Source organism: Sebastes fasciatus, chromosome 3 (genome assembly GCF_043250625.1).
Source record: "Sebastes fasciatus isolate fSebFas1 chromosome 3, fSebFas1.pri, whole genome shotgun sequence".
In the NCBI taxonomy this organism is placed as follows: Eukaryota; Metazoa; Chordata; class Actinopteri; order Perciformes; family Sebastidae; genus Sebastes; species Sebastes fasciatus.
This window is the reverse complement of record NC_133797.1, coordinates 29,278,218-29,295,220: the sequence shown is the minus strand read 5'-3', so window position 1 is coordinate 29,295,220 and position 17,003 is coordinate 29,278,218. Positions and strand designations below refer to the sequence as shown.

The window sequence follows — 17,003 nt, the reverse complement described above, 5'->3', positions numbered from 1 at the left end:
ACACAGTCCGTATTCAGAAATTGTGCGTTTGAAACAAGCCTTTAGGATTTCTGTCCATTTGTGATGTCACAAATATACAATATCTAGATCATCACACGGTTTTAAACTTAAACATTCTAAATGTGTCCCAGTTTATTTCCTGGTTGAAGTGTATGTAAATAACATCAGCTGACAGGAAGTAAACATGGACCAAAGCTGTTGCCTAGAAACGCAATTCCGTTGCAATTCCATTGAAATGTACTAAAACGGAGCGTTTCAGACAGAGGGTGAATAAAGGTATATTCAAGCAGACCATGTGAGGAAAATAAAGGGTTTTTAAAACATTAAAGCATGTAAACATGTTCTAGTAGAAACCCGAAATACAAGTTTGAACCTGAAAATGAGCACGATATGGGACCTTTAAGTTGTGATTGGGCTGGAAACTGTCTGATCTGGCAACCCTGGTTGCCATGTTGGAGGGTACCAGCAGGCGGCACTAGAAACAAAGAGAGGATGTCCTACGGTGGTGGTGTGTGTCCACACAGGTGCTCTTTGGATGCGCTTTTTGGGTAGTTTACAATCAAATATATAGCATTTGTTTATGGTCTTTTCTTCAACATATTTTCAATAGTGCAGGATTGTATTCTCATCCATAAAGTAGACTACTAGTGATGGATAAATGTCAACGACGTCGACGTTTACTTTCACCTGCAGCCACCAGCAAACAGGAGAAATGTTTCAAGTTGTACATATCAAGTTACATCCTCAATTAAGAGGGTGAGTATTAGTAATTAGTCTGTAGTCTAGCTTGATGTCTGTAACTTATTGTTTGACATTGAAAGACAGAGGAGGGACAGTTTGTGCATTTTAATGAACCGACTTTGTTTTGTTCTCAGTATCAAAGAAAGACCAGACACAGGTGTAACATTAGTGTGTGTGAGGGCTAATTTACATTATTTACATAATTTAGTAAATGAACATCATGCTGTATTGAAGAAGACTTGAAACTAGTGATTGACAGCATAAACTTGTGTTTACAATGTTTACTGAGGTAATTGGTGAGGTATTCAGTTAGATAGATGCCACTAAATCCTACAGCCTGGTCCTTTAAAATAGCACAATAATATCAAACACATTAATACAAAGCAAACTAAAAGTATTTTGTTTTCTTTTCTTACAGGTGCGGCTGAAGGACTCGACTCTGTTGAGCTGGTGCATCATAGCTGCACATGTGTGGATGGATCAGTGTTGTGTTTCTCTCCTGGTCCAGTCAGCCCATCGCTATCAGTGGTTCCCCCAGTACTCACCTGTACAGAGGCTGAGCAGCAGGGGCACAAAAAAGTGTGAGAATAATGAAATTGTGATTAAAATACTAAAACTACACCCACATCATGTTACATACACTCATCTTCTCATAGTATCCATATCTTGCTTAAATTCACAGGGTGTAAAACCAGACCCGGTAGAGAGAATGGCTGTGATATCTGCAAAACCAAAGCAGAGAACAACGGCTGAGTGAGTAAGGTGAGAGATTAGTAGTTATGTGAATATGAACATCCACTCCAATTAGACTCCAAGTAATCCACGTAGTACATTACTCTGTGCTTAGTGGAGATTAAAAACGCTTGAGCTCACTGTAAAAGATCATGCCAGTCAGCATCATCATATGAGCAATTTAGATCCAACTCCAATTTGTGTTTTGAGAGAGGTTTCTCATATTCAGGATGATCTTTGTTGAGGATATTATAAATATCTGACATTAGACCTCTGGTGTCTCCTCTGGTATGCCAGGAAAGGTGAGTTTGCTTTCACCTCGGTGTCTGATTTTCAAGTACTTAAACAGGTTGTGATGAGGCATGTTGTATTTTCAGGACAGTTGCTGGAAACTAGAGAAAACACCCTCTGTGTATAACTATTTTAATGCCTTTATCCAACCAACTTTTGAGTGTGCTGTCTGCTATGGGGTTTGGGATATTTGGGTTGTTTCATGTTGGAGTGTTTTTAAGTAGTGACACTTTAGATCCAAGAATTAGATGGGCCTCCGACGAAGGTGTTTTGTATTATTGGGTTCTAGGTAGGGGTGAGGGAAAAAATCGATACAGCATAATATCGTGATATTTTGCGTGGCAATATTGTATCGATACACAGATGATATTTTATTATAGAGACTATTAACCTCTTCAAAATCCGACGCTATTCTAGGTCGCAGCGGGCTCAGTCTTAATGCTAGAGTGAAACTAGAAAAGGAATCATGTGGAATCATGTTAGGTTGTCGGGAAGAACGCTAAATAACGCTCCAAAATTACGCTAAATTTTGGCGAGGAAAACTGGCATGGCCATTTTCAAAGGGGTCCCTTGACCTCTGACCTCAAGATATGTGGATGAACAGAGTGAAAACTGTATCTTATTAGGTAAAACAGATGTTGACAAACTGCATAATCGTAATCATTCGTATCATGACTTTAAGTATCGTGATAATATGGTATCGTGGGGCCTCTGGTGATGTTCTTTGTAATTGTACTTAGTTTGTTTTTATTACCCAAAAAGAAAACTACATTCAGCGGAGTTGTTTGCAATTCTTGTTTTTCCATTGATATTCATCTGCGTTCATTTTCTTCTGAATGTCCATATGGGTCTAAACTGTGACACAAGATCATTTTGTTTTTTAAACTGGGGAGATTTAAACCACCTTTTGCATATATGGGCTCTGTAGCGTCGTAAGATTGACTCATGATTGTTTCTTGCGCCACAAAAAGGATGTCAATGACAAACTTAAAGCCCGATGATGCCCTGTATTCAGTCAGACATTGTGGTAGTGGTGGAAATTAAGTTATTTACTCCTTAATGAACAATAAGAGAATCAATACCGCCCCCGCAAGCTCTTTATATGTGTTTGTGTGTGTGAGGCGCTCAGCTGAGAGGTAGAGAGCTGAGTAGAGAGCGGAGAGTCGTCTTCAGTGTTTGACAAATATTAGCAAAATAATTGATGTCAAAGCACATTAAGAGTTGCATTGATTGTACAGACAAGAGGCATCCTCATTAGACGGACTACTTCAGGAAACACCGGTGGCAACAACTTGACGATTGCGCTGTAATCATTAAAAAGTCCACTGAAAGCGCTGCATTTTCTTTAAACGCCACACAGATGTTTATGGGCTTAATGAATTATCTTTATTTACATTGCGGTTTTAGAAGTTGATTTAGTAGATTCACATGATTTGTTATTTTAGAGTTTAGACTATACATTTTATTTTATTTAAAACTAATACATGGTTAATAAGTTGAATCGTTGAATAAGAGTACATTGAAGTTTCTATTTAAAAAATACATTAACCATCATTGTGGCAAGTCTTGATAAACCTTTCAATGAAGGTGTCAATAAAATAAAATAAATAATTAATAAAATAATAAATATGATTCTAATGACTTTTAATTACAAAAGTTGTGATCAGTCAGTAGTACGCGTGGTTATAAATGTTAATATCTATTTACAGACTGTGTGGGCTAAAACACACTACAAGCCTGATTCTCCTTTACAATAATTCACTACATGTTTACAATCAGGCAAACTCATTCAAATATGCATTAATTAAGATCAGTGTTTATGATGAATAGTGGCATTATAATGTGCCAGAGGAACCAAATTTGGGCTTTTTTATTAATGACATTTTTAGAGTATTTTTATATTATACTGTAATATTTATTACGACTATTTTATGGCATACTATGCTATGACTTTTTAATTATATTTTTAAGGCATACTATGACTTTTATGGCACACTATACTACGACTTTTTCAATGACATACTATATCATGATTTTTTTTTTTAAGGAATACTATGTTATGACTTATTCAATGATTTTGAAAATGAAAGGACATGCTGCTACTTTTCCTTTGGTCCAGAAGATGGCAGTAAAGGGACGAAATGAACCATCATCTCATAATCAAACATCTTAATTTAGATAGACAAAGAAGGTGTTGGTTGATATTTACCCACTAAAGGTGGGACTGTATAGCTGCAAACAAATCAGACTGTGAGCCTCTTGAAAAAACTTGACATTTAACCCCACACTTCATGCATCATCGCGCTGAAGAGTGTTGCGTTTTCACTCCTAAGTGCAGGATATCAGGAAGATGTATCTAATATTTTGTGTAGTAATTAATGGGTTTGTTGACGGATTTCTTTACAGCTTTTCAATGTGCCCTTGAGTAAGCCGCTAACCCCCGAAACACCTCCAGATGCACATGTCATGGGTGTATGAATACACAGTACTGCATGTGTGAGTGTGGGTGGATGTGAAGCATTGTAAGGCTATTTTCACTGCTGTCAGGACAAACTTGACAGATAATTGAATATAAATGCAGGCAATTTACCGTTATATATTCACCACAATACAATACAGTAACCTCAAGGATGCAGCAGCTACTGGGGATCCAAATTAAATACAGATGAAGTTTTTATTTGGGGTTAAAGGTGAGCAACAGCGACTCTCTGGCTTTAATAAAAGCCTTAACAGAATCCGATTTTTCATTTACCTGACAGACAGAAGTGAGTGAGTAAAGGTTGAAACCTCTGAAACCTCAGGTGAGCACCGAGCTCGTGTCAAAGCATGTGAGAAATACTGAACAAGGTCTATTCTTAACTTTCAAAGATGATTTCACTGCATGTACTATACATCTATAAATCAAATGTTCCAGGTATGGTATAAATGGATCTCTTATAGGCTTAACAGCAAATTTAAAGAAATATGACAGTGTCACACTCCGTCTCAGTGGCTGCAGACTCTCAAGGCTACAGCAGTGCTTTGAGCTAATGTCCTATGTCTGCAATGACAATGTTAACGGCGTTATCATGGTTTTGCACTCAGCGACTCACGTTACCACAGCCTTGGAAAGGTTTGCAACCACACCACTAGAATCCGCCAAATCCTACACGCTGTGCCTTTAAGAAAATGTGTTTACTCAAAAGTTTTTATCTGGTCATTTGACGTTTGGTAGTTGATTAACGAGACATTTTCATCCTTTTCTCTCCACATTTAATTACTGTTATCTTTATCGCTGGCTTGCTCTCCCGGGATGATCAGACACACTTTATATGATTTCACTTCATACTGGAAAACAAAACAATAATTGTATAATTGTCAACTGTGTAATGACAAATTCTACATTATAAAACATGCCTTTCTGATTAAAACCACCAGAGAATTTTGATTGAATAGCTGCAACTGTGGTCATTTTAGAAATTACTTTTATGATTGAGCAGTCCCACAAGCTGTGCTGTGCATGCGTCAGTGACCATGTTTTTGTAACTTGCCTAACGTGGTATTTTTATACTTTTGATTTCATCCGGGCAGCCCTTCAGCAAGGTTTTTTTTTTTTTTTTTTATCTTTGATCCTCAGTCTCAGGAGCTTCAGAGCAGCTTTGGTCCACTGACTGACTGTAGGCTCTGGATATATTCTTATCATTTCCACCACTGCATTAGATTCATGCTGAACACCTGAAATGGATGTGCTATATGACAGGCAATCTATTTACGGTATTTACGCAGGTCTATACTCCCGTAGTCCCTCAGTAAATTAACAGATATCATCATATTGTTGCAGTCCTTGGTTATGTTGTAGTTTTGTTTTAACAATCAGCTTTTACATCTGTTCAAACGGTGTTTCCAAACACACCCAACTGGAACAAAAACACAATTAAATGTGATTTTCTACCACTGACAAGGGCTCCTAGGAGGGTACTGTATGTCAGGTAGTGAGAGAGTGAACAAACACACACACACACACACACACACACACACACACACACACACACACACACACACACACACACACACACACACAGTCAAGCACTACTTAATAGCCCTGAAGCTGAGTTAATTAGACAGTCTGTTTACTATAATTTCTTCCAGCGTCACGTCCTTCCCTTGAGAAAGACTGGTCAAACAAATGCAACATATGCAATTGTGAAAATGATATTGTGTAAACCGTTGCATGAATTGCCAGAGGATAGATTTAAGAGGTTTAAGTAATTTACGTCACACCCATAGAAAAACAGAATATAGGACTAGAACGGACGTTTACATTCAAATGAACGTAGCAGGATGGTCAGAGCGGTGGCCATTTTTATGTTTACCGTTGCCATAGCGACCGTTGTAGCGGGCTGACATCCGTGTGAACTAAACCGACTTGCGGCAAGTTGCTGACTCACTGAGGTGAAGTTTTGCAGTAATGACTAAACCAGCAGTGGAGTAGTGACATCACATCACTTTGCATCTGTCAGATTCTCTTAATATGAGCATTTGTCTTTCGCACGTACTTTATACAGTTCTGACGATGAACGATTGGCAGATGAATAGACCGGGGATGGATAATGATAGTCTACGGTAGCTCCGTACGCTACCCTACAAAAATGGTGGTGCGCCCCAGAATGCTCCGCGATTCCCATTCCCTATTAGAAAAGCTAGCTAGCAACAAACACCAGACTTTCCCCCTTGAGACCGCTGTTCGTGCCCCGTGTGGAACGTACTAATCTTAAGCCAAACCATGATGTTTTTTTTATTAAACCTAACCCAGTAGTTTTGTTGCATTTTTGTTTTGTTTTGTTTCAATTTACGTTAAAGGGACTGTTTGTAACTTTTTACACGTATAAATCTACCGGGTCGGGATCCCATGCTCGCTCGTATATGCACACTCGCGTGTGGCCGGAGCCTCTGCTCCTCTGCCTGCTTGCCTTCACTGACACACCGCGCGCGTTCTCACTGTCTCGCTCCACCTCTACACGTGCATGCGCGCTCACTCCACACTGCAGAAGAGTTAGTAGCTCTGAGAATATCTAGTAAATGTACAGTGGACGTTTGTGCAGAAATAAATGCTTCAGCTCCTCCAGACCAACAGAGGTTTCCCGTGTCTTGTGAAGAGACGGAGCTCCGCAGCGAGAAATGTTATCGTCTCGACTGGTGTCTCCCTGCGGGCGCAGTCGGGAAACGATAACGTTTCTCTTCCTGCTTCAGCCCCGGCACCGACCCGCTTTTCCTGCTTCAGCCCCGGAGGCTGAAGCAGGAAAAGCCAACACTAGGATCAGCATTGATTCATGGAGAGACCTCCGTCTGGTCAGCTAAAATTACTGCCAAGCAGCTGAAATATAGAGTGATATTGTGATTTAGCTGACGTGTGTCGCCTCACTGTTTTGAGCGATGCTCGTTCATGTCTATGTAGAGCGAGCAAGCGCGAGCAAACGCTGAGTTTAGTTGACTTAACGGCTACAGGTGTCGCTGTTGACAAGCATTTCTGAAAGTTACAAATAGTCCCTTTAATCACATGTTTAGAACTTCCTAAAGCTGTGACCGTAATCTGGAGAAAATACGTTTCCCTCAAAACATATTTTGGTCATCCAGTTAAGTTGTCTGGGAACGTAATTTTGAGAGAGACTGGCCACCGGGAGCTGCGTCCATTCTCTTCGTGGCGAGCTGCGCTGCTATCGATGCCATGCCATTGTTTTCCGACAGCCCAATAGTCAGAACAATGCACCATTAGACTGAAAGCCCATTATTCCAAAAACAAATACCCATTGTTCCGAAAACACAATCTCCCTGCACCGCCGACTTAATGCATGGGCTTACCGGGGCTCAAGCCCCCGGGCCCGACGACGTAAAATGAGGCTCCAGGGGAAAAAATAAAAAATAAAATTCACAGTGAAAAGCGTTACCGGGTGTGCAGCAGGATACTCCACGCGTAAAGACGCAACGACGGCGATATTTTTTACTCTGACGCAACCTGCCAGGGGAGAATTAAAAAAAAAAATTCTAGCAGCTGTATATCTGACTGAGATCTGTTTGTCTTACTGAGTGAAGGGCGAGAGGCGACTGACGGTTGATAGAGAACATGTGGCTGTCGGCGCTGGGGGTGCTGAATTAATGCCGTGGCTTATTGTGAAGGGAGGGAAGGGCTTTCAATACATCCGTAGCCAGAGGGCCTAAAGTAATGATAAGGAGGATATTTTATTATTGAGTAATATTGAGTATAGCCCTCACTAATATCACTGCTGCATAGAACGCTACATGATGCCAACCAAGGGTTGTTAGATTAAATATCCAACTGCGAGTGTGTATTTTTGGAACAACGGGTGTCGGGCTGTTGGACTAAAGGGTTTTCGGACCAACGCTGCATTATTCGGACTATTGGGGTGTCGAAATAACGGGCAGTCCCCCGGAGACCACACTTTACAGCCCCACTGACGTGTTCTGTTGTCGCCATAACAACTAACAACAATCGCCATTTACTTTTGTACTAATCAAATTACCACAACAAATCGTTCAATAACCCTTCTACTCCTATTTTATTGCTATGGTCACACCAATGATTTTATTTTCTTTAGATAAAACAAAACATGAAAACACTGATACATGTTTACTGTAACGTGTCTGAATGCAGTGCAGACTACACTCAGAGAACAGTGCTTTTTTTTTTTTTCAGACATGAATTCTCCAAGGTGATGAAAATCTTCCGTGTGTTATCCGAACCCTTATTTAATGTGATCATGTTACAGGAAATTGCTTGGGAATGGATAGATACTGTGCACCAGTATCTATCCATTCCCAAGCAATTTCTTTGCACACTGATATCAAAGTGTTTGATTATAACACACGTAAAGAAATCACATACTGTATGTCGAACGGTAATTGAACCCATTTGCAATCATCTTCAAATGAAATGACTGAGTCACGGCTCTGTGACTCACAGGCTGGAGGAGTAAGACTTCTGTGTAAAAAGGGTCTGAAGTGCAGCATTGTGTCTCATATGTTTTTTTATACACATTTAATGAACTTTCCTCATTCCTGAGAAAATGAATTTCCCTATTTTGAAAGGGCAGACATAATTTCATGAAATGAAAGTCTGTAAAGAAATGGGGTGAATTTTTTATTTAGCATCGCTGTGCAAACATACATTGATATTTTGAATTGTCGAGCCCAGGGTGCACTGTTATATGGTTCTTATATTCCTTTTAAATGCATTTTGAACTTATAAACAACAGGTTTATTCCACATTTAGCTTCTGCAAAATGAAAAGGCATCAACACAACATATACATAACTTACATGTTCAAAGACAGCAGGATAGGTGGAGTCACATGATCTCAGCAGTGGTGGAGGAATACTCAGATATTTTACTTAAAGAAGAATTTTTTTTGGCATCATTGGGCAAAAATTCCATAATAACCTTTCAGCATATTGTAATTCAAGTGTTCAGAGAGAAAACTAGACTTCTGCACCTCCTCATGGCTCTGTTTTCAGGCTTTAAAAGATCTAGCCCGTGACGAGAGACTTTGACCAATCACAGGTCATTTCAGAGAGAGACACTACAAGATGTTTCTGAAAACATTTGAGGCGAGAAATAGGTATTACAGTAACAGAATATTGATTCATATTTGATCAGCGCTGCCTAGTTTGACCGTTTGATCGGAGTTTGCGAGTGATTGACAGCTGCTCAGAGACGGAAGGCTCTAGCTCGGCTCTGATTGGTTGTTTTCCTCCGGTCTGTGAATTCTTGCAGATGCCGTTAGGAGCACCGAAGGACACAGAGGTACATGATTTTTTTCAGATTACCTGTCTCATGCACTACTATCAGGATATAGTGACCGTTTTATAAAAATAACTTCTTTAACTATATTTGCTCAATTTCTACTCACTGCAGCTTTAAAGCCCTCTTTGCCAACTCATCCACCCTCTCATTAGCCCTCACCCCCTACATACGCTAACCCACAGAAATGTTACCTGACCTCCCTGACTTGCTATTCTTGTGACTGACTCAAGGAGTTCATATCGTACATCTTAACGGCTGTTTGGGGATTACATTCAATTCAATACTTTTATTGCCATGTCAACCCACAGTTGATTGGAATTTGTTTCGGTGCAGTGCTCAATAAAAAGACAAAAGACAAAAGACAAAAGCGTGTACATAGTGTACATAGGAGACAACCACATACATTTATAAAATCATTCAAAACAATAAAATCCTAAAATGCTAAAATACTGTGAAGAGCCTTGTGCTATTGCAACTTCCCCTAAAGTGTCTAGTGCAAAGCTTTCCTAAAGTGTGTGTTGGCAGGAGCTTAATTTCCTCCTGCAAAGTGCTTATGCATTAGAGTTTAGGTGCCTAATAGCATCAGGGTACGTGCTGTTCCTGAGGCGGGATGTCCTACACCTCAGACCCTGAAATCTCCTTCCAGAAGGAGGGAGATGGAAGAGAGAACTAGCAGGGTGGGAGGGGTCAGCAATCACCTTCTGCGCCCTGTGGCTGATCCGTGTGGCGGAGGCCACAGATGGAATGTCGCATCCTATGAGAGGCAGTTCACACCACTCTCTCTAATTGTCTCCTCTCCAAGGCGGTTGTGTCTGAGCATATCAATACTGTATCTTATCTACTTTTTTCCACCCATCGTAGTGCAACCAACACTGCCTGCAAAATAACTTTTTTTAATCATATTCTCCCCACTTTAATGTAGCAAAAGTAAAAGTACTCATTATGCAGAATAGCCTATTTCAGAATATTATTGCGTTATGATTCTTGATGCATTAATGTGTACATCACTTTAATATTGCAGCTGATAAACGTGGGGCTAATTTTAATTTCTATTAATATATTTTATATATATATATATATATATTTATATATTACATGACGTTGTTGAATACTTGATTCTAATTGGTCTGCTATTTCTTTGTAGCAGACCGTTGCTATGTATAACAGACCGTTGCTATGGACGCAGTTCACTCTGACCGTTTTTGTGTCAAATGATTGATTTCTTGAGTAAGTAGTCATGTAATAAGCGGATAATGTACACCTAGCGGGTAATTATTGTGAAATAAACCACTTCAGAGCAATGCAAGACCCCTCCGCTTTGCATCAGTGTCGCGTCACGCTGTCGAGGTTTATTTCACAACAATGACCGGCTCGCTGTACATTATCCCTTACATATATTACTTTATATACTGCTGGGTAGTTTGAGGAATTTCCCCCTGGGGATCAATAAAGTAATATTGATAACATCATAATTTGGTTATTAAATTGTTTATTATTTTGTATTATTAATCTAAATCTGGAGAGTTAGCGTTATTTTTGATTGCCTCATGTCGCCTTTGTTTTGGCCAACAAATTGCACTCGAAACACTCCACAAAGACGACAGCCGACAGCCAGTTAGGACGTACGTCCTGCGCCTGCGTGAGATAAAATAACTCTCCCTATCAGCAGGTCACGGTAGTTTGTATTCGTTATTCAAAAAGGTAACCTGGAAAACGGCGGATGTACAAGCCGTTGTTATGATACGTACATGAAACAAAGCGGCGTTTGCTGACCATTTTCACACCACTCTATCGCACCATTTAGCTTCATTCCAGATGGCCATGTCGTGAAAATATCCGTGTACTGAAAATGAAGATGAAAAATGAGAAGAGCCTTCGGTGTTTATCCTCTTGAATTTACTTGTTGGCTTGCTTTCTTCACTTCCCTCACAGAGCTAATGGAGAGTTAGTGCAGGTTTAAAGTATGTGCACATGTCTCAACACTTAACACATATACAGAGTTTGACTTCAGCATATCTCAGTCTTCATCAGTGATTCCTCAGTTGTCTCAGAGATAGGCCCAATGAAAACTGTGAGGTGCAGTTGAAAGTTTTGTTAGTGGACCTTAAGTGAAAATTTGACTGATCTGACTCCTGGTCCAGGACATAAGGCATATCACGTTTGCAATTCTTAACTCAGGAAGCTTTGACCAAGAAAAAGAGCCCGATGGAAGAACAACAAAGCCTTAATTTCAAATACTTCTGTCATTAGAAGTATTTGAAGTTGTCCACGAGCATTAAACCAGCTTTCAAGGGACGGCCAAATGAACCCACGATGCAGCCACCTCTCTCTTATCCCCTTAAGGCCCCTCTTTGTCCTCTTCTTACTGTGAAATTTGCATTCAAACACAGACTTCATTTTCCCTCTTGCCTATTCAACTACCAGCCAATTATGTAGTCTGCTGTAAAAATGTAATTGCTAAATTAAATAGATTCCTGGCTGTGATGTTATGAAAATTACCCAGAGCGATCCATCTGAAAAATTATAGCTCAGCTCTGAAACATTGTGTTTTACTTTTCATGGTGAAATGTGTCCCCCTGTCATCATCCCAGATACGTCAATCACTAAAGTTGCTCTCAACATACCTGTGCTTGTTTGACCTATACATCTTTGATTTTTATCTATTCCCCTGTTCATAAGTTGATTAGAGAAAATGCCTTGAAGCTACCAATAAAATAATCGTTCCTGTTTGCCCTTTCCTTTTGCAAATTTATAAGTGCTAGAATAACCTTATCAAATAACAGCTGCAATAATGTGATGTTTTCTCGTTATCAGAGTAAAAACAGCTTTCCTAGGTAGTTGCTAATTCTTATGGAGGAAGGAATAGTGTGACATTTTGCGAAATGCGCTTATTGGCTTTCTTGCAGAGAGTTTGGTAAGAAGATTGATACCACTTACATACTGTATTTGTGTGTTAAGTATGAAGCAAGAGGCAATTAGAGTAGCTTAGCATTATGGTTGTTCCTCCGCCGCTTATATTGTAGTTATTGCGAGCTTTATGTCTCGTTTACTCACGCTGAAGAACTTCCACACCGACAACACGGCGGCACACGTGTGTAAATGTGAACAGCAACAAATCAGAAATATGACCGATATACACAACCAGAAAGAAGGAGGAAGTGAGTTTGTTGACGTGGGCGCGGGGGACTATTGTGATTGGTCAAATTTGCAGAAAAGTTGCGGTGATTGGACAAAATTGCAATGTTGCGCAAAATTCACAGGGTTTGGTTGAATTTTTGTTAATTGTTGCGATCGCAACTTCCTGGAGGGACTGATATATTTTATATTTATAGGGGTGTTGCTGAGTCTTAAAGCTGTAATGACTTCCCAAATATACTTGGCATTGTAATTTTGGGTGCTATAAACTTGTGCGTAGGGTGCTGTACATCAGAGATGCAAAAAGATGAACTTTTTTCCTTATCTTGTAAATTAAAAAGTTTGTTGTATGCCAAATTGTATGAAGTTGGCTTATGACGTTTACATGAACGCAATGTACAAGTCCAGCCACATAAAAAAGGAAAAATAAAACCTCAGTGACTTCCATCATGTGGTGTTTGCCAGCTGGAAGCAATTAAAACCGATCGACAAGGACACGTGATATAAAAGTGTAAGCACCACAGTGTCAAGACTGTAGGATTTAGCTCAAGGGCTGAATACTAACTAAGTAATTAAATACAGAACATGTAAACATATATATCAGGATTTAAGTACAGCTCTGTTTCTACACATATTCACTCTAAAAGATGGCAGCTATTATCGGATGCATCTGTCACCGCAGTTAATTGTGTCTGTGTGACTGATGTGAACAGAATGATACGAGAACACATTATTCATACCTTTCTGTCATTCATTTATCGACTGTTTTTTTTTTAGAAAAAACACATTTAGCCAATTTCAACGAGAATTGTAATACGATGTATGCTGTCTCGACACTTAGAGTGATTACATTGTGATTACTCTTGTTTGTTTTTTTAAATTAGCTGAATAACAACAAAGACAACTGAAGAATGAGGACATTTAAGCCATCACTTGTCTGCAGTTATTGACCTGAGCAAATTGCACGCCAAGAAGAAAGCTATGTTTCGAAAATACATGCTTGTCTTACCATGTTATTATGTTTATAATTATGTGCACAGAGTGACAAAGAATAAGCTGAAGAGTCTAGGGATGTCACCATACCAGAAATCTAGTAGCCGATACCAATACCAGTGAATTTCCAAGATTCTCGATACCCAATTCGATACCACGGTAAAAAAAAAAATGAAAATGATGAGACTTTATTCCTCAGGTATAGCTCAATGACTGTAAGAAAACAGCAGAGGCTGTACACGCACACAAACGCACTCTCTCTCTATATATCCTCAGATTGCAAGCAGTAGTTTAAATTCACTGACATGGTGACAGACCATTAGACCATTCAATATTTATTTAAAATGCTAATGTTATATTTTGATGACAATAAAAAAAGCACCACTTTTCAGAGATTTAGCAGTGGACAAGAAAAGATAGAGGTTCAGTTTGTTCAGTTCAGTTCAGTTCCATTTTTTCCCCCACGCCTGGGTCCTCTTCTCAGGCGAATCAATGAAGGATCTCTGATCAGTTTTTCAGTTCAGTTATTTCCACACGAGTGAGTCATCTTCTCGAACATAAAGGATGTCTGAAAAAGTAAACAAACCCACCATCTCGCTGTTGTGTGTGTCGGTCGGGCTCCGACACACACAGAGAGCAGAGGACAGAAGCCTTCAGAGAATTGCTCGCCAAACAGAAAATCCACACGCATTTGGCGCTTGGCGGGTGTTCATTTCGGACCCTGATGACAGGCATCGTACGTTTTAGAATTTTGCCATCGACTTGGTACCGATTGGTATCGGTTCTTGTGACATCCCTAGAAGAGTGACAAAACCTCAAATGACTATTGCCTCATTTACACTGCATATTTCAGCTCAACTCACTTTTGGTACCAGGTAGGGATGTTAATAATTAACCGTTTAACCGTTAACCGACATTAGGAATTTAACCGATTAATGCTATCGGTTAAACGGTTAAAATAAATACTAAAGATGAAATAATAAGGTCCACCTTAACACCCCACCTTTAAAGAGTCTGAGCCAGTGTTGTTGCTAACCCCAGCGCAAACTCCTTCTCTTTGGTCAGCAGGCGGCTGGCAAGACACGGGAGCTTGGCTTGGGTCTGAGGAGTTGTAGCATTTATTCAAAGACAAGTAAATTGTACACACACTGCTACAGCTACGTTCACAGCTATAACGCCACCGGCAACCCCACACTCACCGACGCCACAAACACACACGGTGTGTCAGACACTTGCTAACGTTCTGCCGGGTTGACAAGAGTACACCGTCGACACACACACGCTCTGTCTCTCGACCGGACACTTGCTAAAGTTACGCCGTGCTCACTGAGTACGCCTGGCAGACAAACAGCTGACAACCTCGCAGCTAAATGATGTGGTGGAGACTTACTGGGACAATACACGCAGCATCAGGGCTACTACAGTAACTCTCCCTGTCTGGTGAACTGAGGACTCAGTTGTCTGTTTTTTTTGTGCATACTCTGCAGCTGGCGATAAATGATGGATTTATCCTGATTGTGCATCGGCTTTTCGTTGCAGCTGGGCGGCTTGTTAGGCACTAAAAATAGCACCACTGCATGAAACACATTCATCTTGTGTAATCTGATTTATTTATGGTGAACCACCAATCAGAGTGATTACTCTCACCGACGAGCTCTGCCTCAGATTCAACATGCTGAATCGGCCGAAAAAACTGCGACACAGGCAGATTAGAGTCGACGTTGCGGGACACACCGAAAAAAACTAGGCCGACTGTCGGCTTGGTGCGTCAGGGCCTTTAGCTGACCGTCATAGCGAAGCCGCGTGAAACTGCTATGATGTTCAATGCGACACCTGTCATTGGCAACCAAACAGAGGAACGTCTACACTTCGTCAATTGATCACAGCGTGGTTTTGAGGGCTGCCATTTTTAAAAAAAATCTGAGTTGAGTGAATGAAAAAAATTTGCGGCCTGTATTGACGGTAGCTTGGCTATTTAGAAATGGCAGGTTTGTGCAGGATGTCCCGTGCCACGCTAGGGTTGATTCTAACTGACCAATCAGTGGTCTGCAGTGTTTTAACTCCACCTTCTAGTATCGGCTCAGCTCGCTTAGAACCTCGACCGAGGCGGTACCAAAAAAAGTATCAGGTACTATCCACAACTTTTGCCAGTGGAAAACGGTTTCAAGTGAGTTGAGTCGAGCCGTGTAGGTACCATGCAGTGGAAATGATGTGGTGTCCTTAAAGGATGTGATCAAGAGTTAGGATTAATTTGCAATGGGTGAGTGTTTTGGCTCAGATCCACCAGCTGCCTCACTGATTAAATGTTAAACCATTCAGCAACCATTTACCCTCCAAAGTAAATAATTACATAAATATACCTCATCAAATGCACGTTGCAACTTTATTGGTTGTCCCCCCCCCACCTTACCCCCCCGTTGACTGTCATTGGCATTTGGAAAGGCGAAACCAACCTCGGACTCCTGTGTTAAAATCATAGATTGTATATAAGAAGTGGACTTAGTCACCGTGACGTCACCAATTGGTTTTCCGGACTGCCGTTTTGAAGCCTGGAGTTCAGCATTTTGGCCATCACCATCTTGGTTTTTGCAACCAGAATTGACACGAGAGGTTGGAGCTGAGCACCACCGAACGCTGAATAAGACACTTTTAGGCGACCGAAAGATTAAAATTAACTTTCATAAACTGAAAACGCACTGTGAAAGGGTTAAAGTTGTAAGACAAAAACACGGGACAACACCCAGACCGGACAACACCATGGTAGCGACCTGCATCCCCTGCTTTATGGTCTATTTGGCTCTAAATGGGGCCATAATTTACTAAATGAACATCATGCTGTATTGAAGAAGACTTGAAACTAGCGATTGAGGCCATAAACTCGTGTTTACAATGTTTACTGAGGTAATAAATCAAGTGAGAAGTAGGATCATTTTCTCATTGACTTCTATGCAATCAGACTTCTTTTTGCAACCAGAGGAGTCGCCCTCTGCTGGCTGTTAGAAAGAATGCAAGATTAAGGCATTTCCTCATTGGCTTCACTTTTCAGACCCATAGGGTGCCAACGATTGACGTAATTGATTGAAGTAATGACGGTTTGAGGAAATATTATCATAATTATACATCTGTCCTTGTAAGGACCCTCATTCACCCCTTTATCTGAACCTCATCACCACTTAAATGCCCTACTCTAACCTACAGTAACTCTAACCTTAACCCTTAAACTAAATCTTAACCCTCAAACAGCCTTTTGAAAATGTCATCATCTTCAAAGACAAAATGTCCTCACTCTCAAGGTCAGATTGGTCCTCACAAAG

The 17,003-nt window shown here is 40.4% G+C and overlaps 1 protein-coding gene across 8 annotated transcripts in view; it reads left to right on the top strand.

Moving 5' to 3' along the window:
- The first annotated feature begins 310 nt into the window (after nt 1–310).
- The window catches only part of LOC141764674 (G-protein coupled receptor 83-like), a 76,808-nt gene continuing 60,115 nt past the window's right edge, over nt 311–17,003 (top strand). For 2 of the 8 annotated variants that reach the window (XR_012593298.1, XR_012593296.1), the window contains exons 1-3: nt 311–756; nt 1,160–1,322; nt 1,424–1,494. The gene's annotated coding sequence lies outside the window, so the exon portion shown is untranslated. Of the gene's footprint in view, nt 757–1,159; nt 1,323–1,423; nt 1,504–5,064; nt 5,180–17,003 lie in introns of those variants that run through there. The other 6 variants (XR_012593295.1, XR_012593294.1, XR_012593297.1 and 3 more) reach the window with 5 other exon arrangements.